The sequence below is a fragment of the Canis aureus genome, chromosome 1 (genome assembly GCF_053574225.1).
Source record: "Canis aureus isolate CA01 chromosome 1, VMU_Caureus_v.1.0, whole genome shotgun sequence".
NCBI lineage: Eukaryota > Metazoa > Chordata > Mammalia > Carnivora > Canidae > Canis > Canis aureus.
In genome coordinates, this window is record NC_135611.1 from 98,182,287 (window position 1) to 98,195,163 (window position 12,877).

Consider the following 12,877-nt stretch of genomic DNA (forward strand, 5'->3'; position numbering starts at 1 on the left):
CCTCTCTCCCTTTCTCTCTCTGTGACTATCATTAAAAAAAAAAAAAAAAAAATACACCAAACACCATTGAATTGTACACGTTAGTTGGGTGGACTGTTTGCTACATGAATTCTGTCTCAAAATAAGTTGCTAAATAAAAGAATAAAACAGAATAATGTCATTGGGCAGCTATTTCTTGCAAATTGTCCGTGGCCTTAGTCTTCTCTTCTACTTGGATTTTTGCTTTATTTTTCTCCCTTGTTTGTAGGCACTCTTTACATGTTGCAAAATATTAGCTTTATCATATGCTAACAAAATTTTTATCTGATTTTTTGTCTGGCTTCTTATTTTGTTTCTGGAATTGCTTTTTTCCTGCAAAGGTTTGAAAGTTTTATACAAGTGGGGACGCCTGGGTGGCTTGAGTGGTTGAGCACCTGCCTTCGGCCCAGGGTGTGATCCTGGAGTCCAGGGATCGAGTTCCATATCAGGCTCCCTGCATGGAGCCTGCTTCTCTGCCTCTCTGTGTCTCTCATGAATGAATAAATAAAATCTAAAAAAAAGAAAGAAAAAAAATAAATAAATAAATAAATAAAAATAAAAAAAAGAAAGAAAGAAAAAGTTTTATACAAGCAGCTTTGGTAGTCTTACGGTGCCTCTTTTTTTTTTTTTTTTTTTTTTTTTTTAACCATGTTTGGAAAGACCTTCCCTATCAGGAGATAATGCATTTTTCCCTCCCACGTTCAGAAACTTTTTTTGTTGTTTTTTTGGTTCTTTAGGAACTTAGAATTATACAATATAACTTTAAGCACTAGAAGAGAGTCGTTTTGACTTTGTCTTTAAACATTTGCCCATGTTTTTAATGTGGATTTCATTGTCCAATAACCAACATCATCGATTTTCATCTTCTATCGTGTTTAAATATTTGTCTGGGGCAGCCCCGGTGGCGCAGCGGTTTAGCACCGCCTGCAGCCCAGGGCCTGATCCTGGAGACCCTGGATCGAGTCCCACGTCAGGCTCTCTGTATGATGCCTGCTTCTCCCTCTGCCTCTCTCTCTCTCTCTGTTTCTATGAATAAATAAAATCTTTTTAAAAAACTTTTTTTAAAAATAAATATTTGGATCATTCACAGATGATGTCCCTAGAAATCCAAAACAAGATTTCCCAAGGGTCACGAGAGAGAGAGAGAGAGAATGAGATTGCCCTTGCTCCGAGGGGGCACGCCGTTTTTACTGTGCTAGAGCCGAGAGCCCGCACCCCACTCCCATGTTCACCTCAAGAGCATAAAGGCATAAAAGCTCACTTCTTTGATTTGAAAAATGAGAATAATTAGCCCACAGTGGGAGAGATTACATCTGTGAAGCCAAAGTGCATGCGAAGTGACCCTGGGCCACAGCTTTTCACAATGTCCCTTCCAGGCAGTGGACCAGCTTCAGTTTGGGTGCGTGTGAGGGTGGTATCCCAACGAGGGTGATGCTAGGCCCCAGCACACCTCCTCCGGGTGTGAGGCTGACGTGGGCAGAGCAAAGCTGAGGTCCGCGGGGAGCACCAGCATTCCAGGGGACCACACACGTCCAGGGCCCCCCTGCTGCGCAGCCCGTGATCAGGACCAGACCAACGCACAGGCCCTCTGCTGAGACTCTAGCCCGTGGCCTACATGGCGCGGGGCTGAGAGCCTCCTGCCGTGGGCTTCGCCAAGCTCCGACTCAGGCCCCGTATCTTTCCGGGCATTGGCAGACTTCAGGACCTGGGAGGATGAGGAGAGCATCCTGACCTCAGGAGGGCAGGGCCGGCTGACCTCATCTCCAACCCCTGCACCCCCAGGTCCCTGTGTCCTTGAGGTCGGCTGTTTGAGTCTGAAGCCTGGCCTGTAGGGCTCCCATTTCTGTCTCAAACCACCACCCCTACCCGCAAAACTTGGAAGCCCACTCTGTCCATCAGATGGCAAGAGTTGTGCTCTCTTTCATTCTTCTGACCCCCTCCATTGAGGCAGGGGTGTTCACAGGTTCTAAACAGTTGGATTCCAAACATGTTTGATCAGCAGCTAAAAGCCCCAGGCCTCCCCACGTGGAGTGGGCTTCGTGTGAGTGTCCAGGCTGCTGCACGTCAATACGGGAAAGCTGGGGTGCCTGGGGGGGCTCAGATGGTGGAGTGTCTGCCTTCGGCTCAGGTAGTGATCATGGGGTCCTGGTATGGGGTCCCTCGTTTTGAGCGGGGGCTGGGGGGGGGGTCCTCAGAAGGGAACCTGCCACTCCCTCTGCCTCTGCCCCTCCTCTTGCGTGTTCTCTCTCTCTCTCTCTCTCTGAAATAAATGAATAAAATCTTAAAAAAAAGAATAAGACTGGCAAAACACAGCTTTCCCCGCTGCTGTGGATGTGAGTTAAATGCAGCGTGGGTCAGCCAGCCAGCCAGCCAGTGCACGGTGGCACAATGCTGATGGTGACACTGGTGACTGACGTGCTGATGGTGACACGCGTATCACTTACATGTATTCCCATCTGACTGTGACTCCATCTCCCCTGGAAATGTGGCTCCCCAGCCACTCAGGAAACGTTTGCTTCCGCAGCGTGGGGGGCGCCTGCTGCCCAGGCCTCCTTATCCCAGAAAGAAGAGCAGGTCACCAGCGTGGTCAGACCCCGAGCTGTCCACACACAGCCCCCTTTCTTCCACCGTGAACTTTCTTGCTCCCACCCTCCAACCTTCCATGCCACACAACTCCCCACACCGCCTCTCCACCTGCCAGGTAGGGGGGTTGCCCCTTCAGGATTCACCCAATAAAGCCAGTCAGATCTTGAGGTTTGCTTCGTTGAGTTTTGTGATTAACTAGTGAGAGGGAGAGCTTTCAGTATGCCCAGGCTGCTGCCGTCAGTGGACCTGGTCTCCAGGTCGTGAGTTCAAGCCCCATGTTAGGTATAGAGATTACTTAAAAAAAATAAATCTGCCCAGGAGAGATGGATTCTGGTTCTCAAGGACAAATGTCAGCTGGTCCCTACAAAGGGCAAATGACTCCCCAGCTGCCCTGGGTCACCACCTGTGCTGCAGGCAGGCAGGGAGCAGGACCCTGGGTGGGGGAGGCTGCTCCCAAGCCCTCCCCCTGGATTGCAGATAAACAGCTGGACTTCTGAATCCAGCTCTCCTGTGATAAGAAAGGACAGGTGGCAGCATTCACTTTTTAAAGCACTTTCTTATTGGAAAAGTGATCTTGCTTGTTGAGCAATACACAAGGAATACCAGAGATGTGTACCATGAGCTCGCCTCCACTGCTCAGGGGCCACTCCTGTTGACCTCCGGAGGACTTCTTTCATCAGAAAAGTCACTTCTTAGGCAGCCCGTGGGGGCTCAGTGGTTTAGCGCCACCTTCAGCCCAGGGTGTGATTCTGGAGACTGGAGTCCCACGGAGTCCCACGTCGGGTTCCCAGCATGGAGCCTGCTTCTCCCTCTGACACTCTCTCTCTGTGTATGTGTGTGTGTCTCTCATGAATAAATAAATAAAATCTTAAAAAAAAAAAAAAAAGGAAAAGTCACTTCCTTTCAAAGCACAGGTTTGGATATCCTTGAGAGTGGCTCCCTACACACACTCAAGCTACATTGTGGGGCAAGCTTTGTTTTTTAAAGTCAATATTCGCTTTGCCAAAGGGATGAATATAAAGTTCATGAATTTTAAAAATGTAAAAACCCAGTTCTTCAAGTTAAACTTATAATTCTTATTACTCTATTTAGTATCTAACAGTTACACTAGTTTTTAAAAATATATTTTATATATTTGACAGAGAGTATGCACGAGCGGGGTTGGGGCAGAGGCAGAGGGGGGGAGCAGGGTCTCTGCTGAGCAGGGAGTCTGATGTGGAACTAGATCCCAGGACCCTGAGATCATGACCTGAGCCGAGGGCAGACGTGTCACCAACTGAGCCCCCCAGGAGCCCTATTTGCACACTTTAATTTGAAATCATGAGACTATTGTGCCCCAAGTCCTTAAACTTTAAAAATGCCTAAAATACCAAGCATGTACAAGACTGTTAATACTGTGTGTGTCCTCGGGTCCACATCTATGTTTAAATCTTGGAAATCCATTCACACAGCAAAGACAGGAGAGGGGTAAGGATGGCCCTTCCCAAGCAGAGGTGATCCCTCCACCCCAGAAAACCTACATGACCTTCTCAAAATGAGGGACATGTTTCTGTGCCAAAGGGCCTCCCGGCCCATGTTCCCAGGACTCAAGTTAAACGATCTGCAGCCTCCCCTGTAAGGCAGTAGCTGGCCTCTTTGTGTGTGGTGTTGTTGCCTTTTGCGGCTGTAAGATATTATGTGGCATTTCTTGGATCCTGTATGTCTGGGGGCCCTCATTCTGCACCCACAAATGCTGAGGTCTCTAGAAGGAGTTCCAGACATGCCATCCAGAAATATGCCTCTTTGGTATATTGATCATCTTGAACTGAAGGCACTTGAAGAGCTAAGGCGGGAAGAGGCCTTCTCTGAAGTCCCCTCATCAGCCCCAGAGGGCACCTTGGGTGTCCTGGATCCTGAGGGTTCCGGGCACCAGGAACCCCAGCTCTTGTCTAAGCAGAGTCGCCCAGAGGCTGCCACCACTGCCAGACACACTTTGTCCCTATCTGTTGTCAAAGACTAAAAGTGCAGTCATCGCTGTGCTCCTTCTGCTCCGGGTTGTCGAGTTCTGCTTTTTGTTCTTGCCTGAGCTGTGGGTTTACAGTATTCGTCCAATCCCCCCGCCCGCCCCCCCCTACTCGGTACTTCTGGGCTCAAATCACAGAATTACTGGGCAGCATTCATGGTGTGCAGCTCACTGGTGCGCTTGCACTTTGGACACTTGTTCGGTCGTTGCTAACCTTTCTTCCACATTGTCTGAGTGGCCACAAATCCCATCGGTGCAGTTTTCGTGTTAGATGTTGTGTTTTCATTTCTCAAAGGTCTTTCTGTTTGGGTCCCTTTTTCTAGATCTGTTTTGTACACATGCATTCCCTGAGCTCCCGTGCACGTTTGGAGTCTATCAGAGTGTCCACCGGTTCTTGCACTGGTGTCCTCCTGGATCTGTCTCCACTGACTCATTTCTCTAATAATCATGAGTAATATCTTCCTCCTTCTTTGCATATTTGGTAATATTTTATTGCTTCAGAGATGTGGTAAATATGCCCCTGGGTGCAGGATTATTTCTTTTATTATTATTTTTTAAATCCCTTGAGATATTCTTAGCCTTTTCTGTGGTGTTTCCTGAAGGTGGTGGAAAGGGCTTGACCTTCAGAGGCTTATTTATTCTGGAGTCGCCAGCAGGACAATACCCTTTTGAATACCTTCCTCAACACGTGGTTTCTTGGGAGTCCTTCCAGGCTCGCTGGTGGACCATGAATTAGCCCTGGCCTGAGTGAGCCTGGGGACGGCTCCCCAGGGCCGATCTCTCTCTGGCCTTCATCCGCTTGTGCACTCACTTTTTAGAAGCGGTGGAGTCTGCAGACAGATTCCTGGAACTGGCTGCTGCCATGTGAAGCCGAGCCCCTTGGCCGCCCTCCCTTAGGGGGGCCGCTCTTGGCTCTTTGGCCAGCAAACTCTCCAGGTAAGAATCCAGGGGCCACCGTCTGGCCTACCTGCTCCCCAGTGGCTGACTCAGGTGCTTTCCTATACTTGGTATGTATTCTGGTTGGGTGAGGCCAGGGATAGATTCTATGCCTGTTACCACACTCTTACTAGAAGAAGAACACTCCCTTTGTGGCCTCTCCATGGCCAGTCCTCCAGGACCCTCAGGCTGGCTGACTGTGGGGCCATGGATGACCCCTTGCAGCCAGCCTGGGGGGCTACCCACCCTCCAGAGGCACACTCTTCCTCTTAAACTCGTCTCCCTGGTGCATCATACACAAGCTGTGTGCTGCCCCAGGAAACAAACTCAAGAGCAATACAATCCATACTCTAGTTTAAATAAAAGCCACAGGAATATGAGTTCATTAACAATCCTATCCATGGCGGGAACAAATGCCATGTTGCTTAGCTTGCCTTTGGTCTAGAAACTCACAGAAAAATTATCATTACCATAGGATTCTTGATCCCATATTCATTTTATTGCATTTGGCAGAAGATCCTCCTCTTTGTTGGTATCATGTTGGTATTCATGTAAAACCATTCTTACTAATAAATCTTTGTTTTTTAAGTTTTTTTTTTTTTAATTTTTAAGTCATCCCTACATCCAAATCAGGGCTCGAACTCACAACCCCGAGATCAAGAGTCACCTGCCCCACTGACTGAGCCAACCAGGCACCCCTAGTAAAGCTTTTTTAACCCTGTGGTGAGCCCAGCACTGGGCTGCAGGTGTCTCTTTATTTCGTCATAGCAGACAACCTGCTTCCCACTTGGGCATGGAAAATGTGTGGTAAACATGTCAGCCACTCATACAGTACTTCAAGTGAACCAGAGGCTCATTTGTGGTAGAAAATTAAAAATTACCTGGCTGTCAAGAGAACAAAGGGACAAGGAAGGGTAGAAGATTCACTGGAACATGTTCCAACAGCAGGTGTGCTTTTTACGAAGGTGAGTAGCCAAAGCTCTCGTCTTTTAAAGCATCTTGTCAGTACATCCAACAAAATGTCAAGACAAGATGAGTGTATGAATGTGGGGAGGCCACTTTGGATCCATTTTAATCATTAATCCATTTATGTCCTAAGGGCGGTGCTCCTTCTGATACAATCCAACTCATTCTGAAATGTGATCCCCACATTATAGCATAATAGGTGATCAAATACTTTGGACCCCAGCCACCCCAGCATTCGTCGAGCATCTCTGTTGTGTTCGGTTCTGATAGATGTGTCCTTACATCCAGGGGCTTCTGAGAGACAGGCAATGAATGACCAGGTAGGTTGTCCATCCACCTACAAGAGAAAGCTGGTGAGCTTCCAGGTCTAACAAAACACTCAATAATGTCCTCCAAGTTTCCACCCTGTAACGAGTACGTTTTTTCACAAATTTCATTACAATAACTGTAAAAGACTTGTCGACAAAGCATTGTAAGTATTTTTACTAATGCTGTCCGTATGCTCTTCTGTGTAACTCCTGTATCTCTGGTCACTGCATCTGGAGACGGATTGTGCTCATCAGGAGGAGACAATTACAACAGTAATAGGAAGCCTTCGATGGGGCAAATACCACCCTGGCCAACCTAAAACCATCACAGCATGTAATAACAGTAAAATACAAACAGTGTTCCAAAAGAAGCTATAAAAATTCCGGCACAATTAAACAATATCATCCCCTAGCATGCAGATCCCTAGAAGATGTTTGCTGCCTTTTTCTTTTTGCAGGAGAGGTAATCTTTTATGCCAAAGGAATAGAAATAACAGAGTCTGCAATATACTTCTACCAGGATCTCTTCCTCTGCCCTCATTCCTTCAATAAGTATTTACTGGGTGCCCACTGAGTGTCCAGCCCCTGTTAGGTGCCAAGGATGATGGCGCTTAACAGGATGCAAATAATCCCTGGAAACAGTGAAATGCAGCTACAGCAAAAAGCACAAAACTGGGGCGCCTGGGTGGCTCAGTGGTTGAGCATCTGCCTTCAGCTCAGGGCATGATCTCGGGGTCCTGGGATCAAGTCCCACATCAGGCTCCCCACATAGAGCCTGCTTCTCCCTCTGCCTGTGTCTCTGCCTCTGTCTCTCTGTGTCTTTCATAAATAAATAAATAAAATATCTTTAAAAATAAAGTGTGCGGTTCCATATTCTTGCTGTATTCACAGAGTTGTGCAACCATCACTGCAATCAGTTTACAATCTATTTATAGCATTAGCAGTGTCTCCCCGTTCCCTCCTCCCCCTGGCCTGGGCAACCACTGATTTACTCTCCATATCTGAGGATTTACCTGTTCTGGACATTTCATATAAACAGAATCCTACAAGACGTGGTTTTCTGTGACTGGCTCCTCCCACTCAGCGTGTTTTCAGGCCTCATCCACGTGTTAGCAGGTGTCAATGCTTCCTTCCTTGTTATCATAGAATAATAATAATTCAGCCTACAGATCACACTTTGTCTATTCACTAATCAGTTGATGGACATTTGCATCATTCTCTTTGGAGGCAATTATGAAAAATGCTGCCCCGAGCATTTGTGTACAAGTTTTCACGTTGTCTCACACTTGTATCTCTCTGGGTTGGTGCCTAGGAATGAGCTGCCAGTCACGTAGTAACACCGCGTTGATCACTTTGAGGAACCACAGAAGTGGCTGGTTCTGTTCCATACTCCCACCAGCAAATTTATCATTAACCCATGTTGAAGTTTCTCCGAAGCTTTTTCTGCAATGCTTGACATGATCATGTGATTTTCCCCCCTCTTTTTTCACCGTTAGTTTAGTGGATTACGTTGATTGCTTTTCAAACATTGAACCAGTCTCACATCCCTGGAACCAACTCTACAGGTCATGGTGTGCAATTTTCAATACGCTGTCAAATTCTACTTGCTAATATTTTAAGGATTTTTGCACTTCTACTCAAGAGGGAGATTAGTCTGTGGTTTTTTATCTTTGTTTGTTTGTATTTTCTTTGTCTGGCTCTGGTATCAAGGTGATACTAACTTCATAAAATGATTCAGGAGGAGTTCCCAGCTCTGCTATGTTTCTGAAATAGACTGTAAAATTGGAGTTCATCCTTTAAACATTTGGTGGAAGTCTCCAATGGAACCATCTGGCCCTAAATATTTCTTTTTTGAGAGTTTTAAATTACGGACTCCGTTTCTTTAGGGGTTATGTGGCTCTTCAAACAATCCGTTTCATGATAGGGGAGTCATGGTGGTTTCCCTAACCCTGGTTTCCCTCACTAAGTACAACGTGTTTACTGGATGTTGAACGTGAAACAAGCATGACAAGACTCTGAAAGCTGCAGAGAAGAAGGCTGATCGGCAAGGGACCTGGGGACCCGACGGGTGGCTCCGTGGTGAGACCCCTGAGTTTACTTTGCCTTGTAATCGACCAACTATAGTCTACACTTACTTCATTACTTTTTCTATTTCTTTCTTCCTTTCCTTCTTTCTTTTTTTGGCTATTATTTTATTTCAAAGAAATATATGTCTTTGTGTTTACTTTAATTACATTTGAGAAACTACTCAGGGGTCAGACACCATGCCAGGTGTTGACACTATACAAGGATCTCTTCCCACAAATAGTTGACAATCTAATCATAGCAATAGTCACATAATGTTTTAAAATCCAGTGTTTTAAAGAAAATTTGGAATATAATAAGATCAACCGATCAGGAGGGGATTCTGGCTAAACTGGCCCCATGTGACCGGTGACCCACACATCTCCAGCATCTTTGCTGCCGAGTGCCCACGTCCAACAGTCTGGACACCCGTCCCACTGTCCCATTCTAATGAGTGTCAGAATAATCTTTTCTTTAAAAGGGCCGTGGTCTTAAAAAGTTTGAATTGGATTTTCTAAGCTTTGAGAGGTTAGGAAAAAAATCTAACGCATGGTCAGATTTTCATTATAAGGCTTAGACTAGTGATTCCTTCTCATGGGATTGGGGACATCTTGGCACCTTCGCATATTGACTATTTTAAGTTGAAGGGATTTGAGATATGGCAGGTGCTGGCAGAGTTCTCTGACTCCCCAACCCCCCGCCTGAAGCTGGGCATGAGGCCCTTGCATTAGAGGAGCCCTCCGTACGCCTGGAGGAGGGCGCTGAGAAGGTCACGGGCAACTTTCTTCTTCCTTCACACTTCCTTAGGAGAGCTATATTGGGTTTTCTGTTATGAGCCAACAAGTGAAATTAAGTTAATGGCAACTCATTATTCCCCAAATAGAAAGTAGACTAGAGACCCGGCTCCTTTACGGCCCTGCTGCAGCTCCACTTCCTGCTAGAGTTGGGCTTATTTGTCTCCCAAGGTGGAAATACCAGCAGTGCCTGCACCTCGGAGTCTCCTGGGAAAAACAAGCCAAACATCTGATTTCCCAGCCCTGGCCCAGAAATTCCGATTGCTGGTGATTGGCCTGGGCTCCCGCTGCAGCACCCCAGTGGTGCTTTTGGGGAGGCAGAAAAGGAGCCCTGGCTGGGGCGGGGGCCCAGAATCTGCAGGTTCTCTGGGGCAGGTGCAGTGGGGGTTGTCGGGGGCCAGAGATAGGGAGATAGAGCTGCAAACAAAATCCTCTCACACCCCAGAACATCACTCAGTAAGAGTAGAAGAGAAAGAAAACAATGTTGCTCAGATAATCATTAAACCCACGACCAACAGACAGCCACTAGCAGCGCCCCAGGGACAGAGGGAAATTGCAGACAAGCCACACTTGGGGCAGGTTTGCCATTGGAGTCAGGTGAAAAGTCCAGCCCACCCCCTCCCAGTGCTTCCTTGGCTGTGAAAGACTCTCATACATTTACTTTTTAAAAGATTTTATTTTTTTAAAAAAAAAGATGTTATTTATTTATTTATTTATGAGAGACACTGAGAGAGAGAGAGAGAGGCAGAGACACAGGCAGAGGGAGAAGCTGGCTCCCTGTGGGGAGCCAATGTGGGACTCGATCCCAGGACCCCAGGATCACACCCTGAGCCGAAGGCAGAAGCTCAACCGCTGAGCCCCCCAGATGCCCCAGACTTTTGCACATTTAAAATAAGACAGACAGAGGCATTCTGAAAGAAAAGGGCAGGGAGAATGTCTCCTCCCATATTTCTCAGGACCTTGAAGCCTCTTCTTTTCAGCCTGTGCTTGTGTCACGGCCTGGGTAAACCGTGTGGCAGAGCTAGCACCCTGGCTGGCGAGGCCCTGTCCCTCCTGCATCTGCTGAGGTACAAGCTCACCCAGTGCTCCACCAAGACAAGGGCCATGCGGGCATCCTCCACCAGTCCACCTGTACCCCCAGCCAGCAGGACAGCATCGGTGCCCCAGGAGGACCAGCTCAGCCTCTGTCCTAAGATTTGGCAGGGTTGGGGCCTGCAGTGAGGGTGGCAAGCAGCCCAGGACTGTGCTCACAGCAACTAGCACCCTGCCTGGCTGGCCTTGTGTCCAGGTGAGAGCTTGCGGGAGAGGATGGCAGGACCCCGGCTACCAGACTTCACACGCTGAGTGACTCCGTGTCACCCAGAGCATCGTCTGCTGGCCGCGGTTGGGCTAGTAGGTAGGGATATTTCCCCTGGGCCCAGTGCCCTGGACGGCTTCCCAGCAGCTGTGGGCTTGCATCGTCCTCCGGGGGAGGTCATGCTCAGCAGCAATGCTCAAGTCAGACACTTGGCTGTTTGTTTTGTTTTTAGATTTTATTTATTTGAGAGAGAGAGAGAACACAAGCAGGATGAGGGGCAGAAGAAGAGGGAGAAGTAGACTCCTCGCTGAGCAGGGAGCTTGATGTGGGACTCCATCCCAGGACCCCAGGATGGTGACCTGAGCAGAAGGCAGATGCTTCACTGACGGAAACCCCAGGTGCCCCAACACTTGGCCTTTTCATGGAGGCAAATATCGAGTTCTCACATCTAATAGAAGGACTGGTAAGAAACTCCTAGTGTCGCCGTGGAAGGTGGTCCTGTCCTTAAGAAATGTCTCCTCAAACAAGCTAAGTGGCACCACTTACCTAATCCGGCCATTCGGGAACACCAGTTCTACTCTCAGCTGCAGAGAGATCTAGAACAACCCACCCACCGCAGCAGAAAACCTGAGGAGGCTTTTCAACATGCTTGTTTCTTCTGCGTCCTCTCGCAGAGTCTGGAAAACCTGTGCCCTGAGATGTGTGTCCTTCAGGTGGCTACCCGTTTGCTCCCTGCCTGGCCCGGCGCCCGGACCAGCTGAGGGCAATGAAACTGGCACCTGTGGCCGGTAACCGAGAGTGAGGGTGGCCCTGCAGGTGTCTCACACACACACGTCAAGCAAAGGACAGGTCTACACATGGTTCTCAACACCCTTGTCTTTCCTTCCCGTTAAATTCCCCTCAAAACACTGCCTTCTGCTCTTTTGTCTCCTGTTTTGTCACAGGAGCTGCAGATCGAAGGGTGAGAGCAGCTTTATCCACATTCCTATGACCTTTTTTTTCTTTTTATTTATTTACTTTTCCAGTTTTGGTGGGAAATAATTGACATACATCACCGTACACATTTAAGGATGCACTGTGATGGCCCGATTCACCGTATTCTATGAAATGATTACGATAGGCTCAGGGGACCCATCTTCCCATACAGGCACGGTAATGTTTCTGACCCGCACCCACCTTGCCGGCAGGAGCACCAGCTATTTGTAAAACTGCTGTTTGTTGGAACGTTTTATTGCCAAGAAACAGTTTCACAACTACGAGCCGATCTCTTTGCTGGACCGTTTGTCCTTCTATGTCTCCGGTGTATTCTATGGAAGCGGACTTACTGTTTGAGAGCAGCTGTAGATTCTCAGCAACATTAAGAGTTAGGTGCAGAGATTCCCACCAACCGCCCCATGCAGCCTCCCCATCGGATGGTCCTCCTGGTGCCGAATAACATTCCATTGTCTGAGACACTAGCTGCTTCCAAAATTTCTCTACTAGGCGCTACCCGTCACGCTGCAGGGCAGGGAAGTGTCACGCAGGGATGAGGATGCTAGAGTTGGGCTGCGACTATGCTCTCGTTCTCTTCCTCAAGGTGTGTGGAACCCCAACACACAGGGGGTAATTTAGGGGGTGTCATGTGACCTCCTGGCAGCAGAACCCTAATTGGCAATCGTCAAAAGAAACAAGTTTCCTCACTGTTTTTTCAAAGCTCTTTTCTATCCCCTTACCCTTCCTTCTGGCCCATGCAATGCTCTCTGCCTGGGACGGACTAAATTTTGTTGAGTCTTTCAACATTCACCCCAAAATTCACAGGGCTCCTGCGGGTGCAGATTATTGCTGAAGGCTTGTCGTAGCTAAGTAATAGAAGCTGGCATTTATGGAGCGCCTACTGTGCGTGCCTGATGCCCTAAGGATTCCACAC

At 47.9% G+C, this 12,877-nt stretch overlaps 1 long non-coding RNA gene across 1 annotated transcript; it reads left to right on the forward strand.

Moving 5' to 3' along the window:
- The first annotated feature begins 2,152 nt into the window (after positions 1–2,152).
- On the forward strand, positions 2,153–12,641 carry LOC144321135 (uncharacterized). The gene is made up of 2 exons (XR_013386861.1): positions 2,153–11,434; positions 11,997–12,641. It is a non-coding gene; the product is annotated as an uncharacterized LOC144321135 (long non-coding RNA).
- The last annotated feature ends 236 nt before the right edge of the window (positions 12,642–12,877 follow it).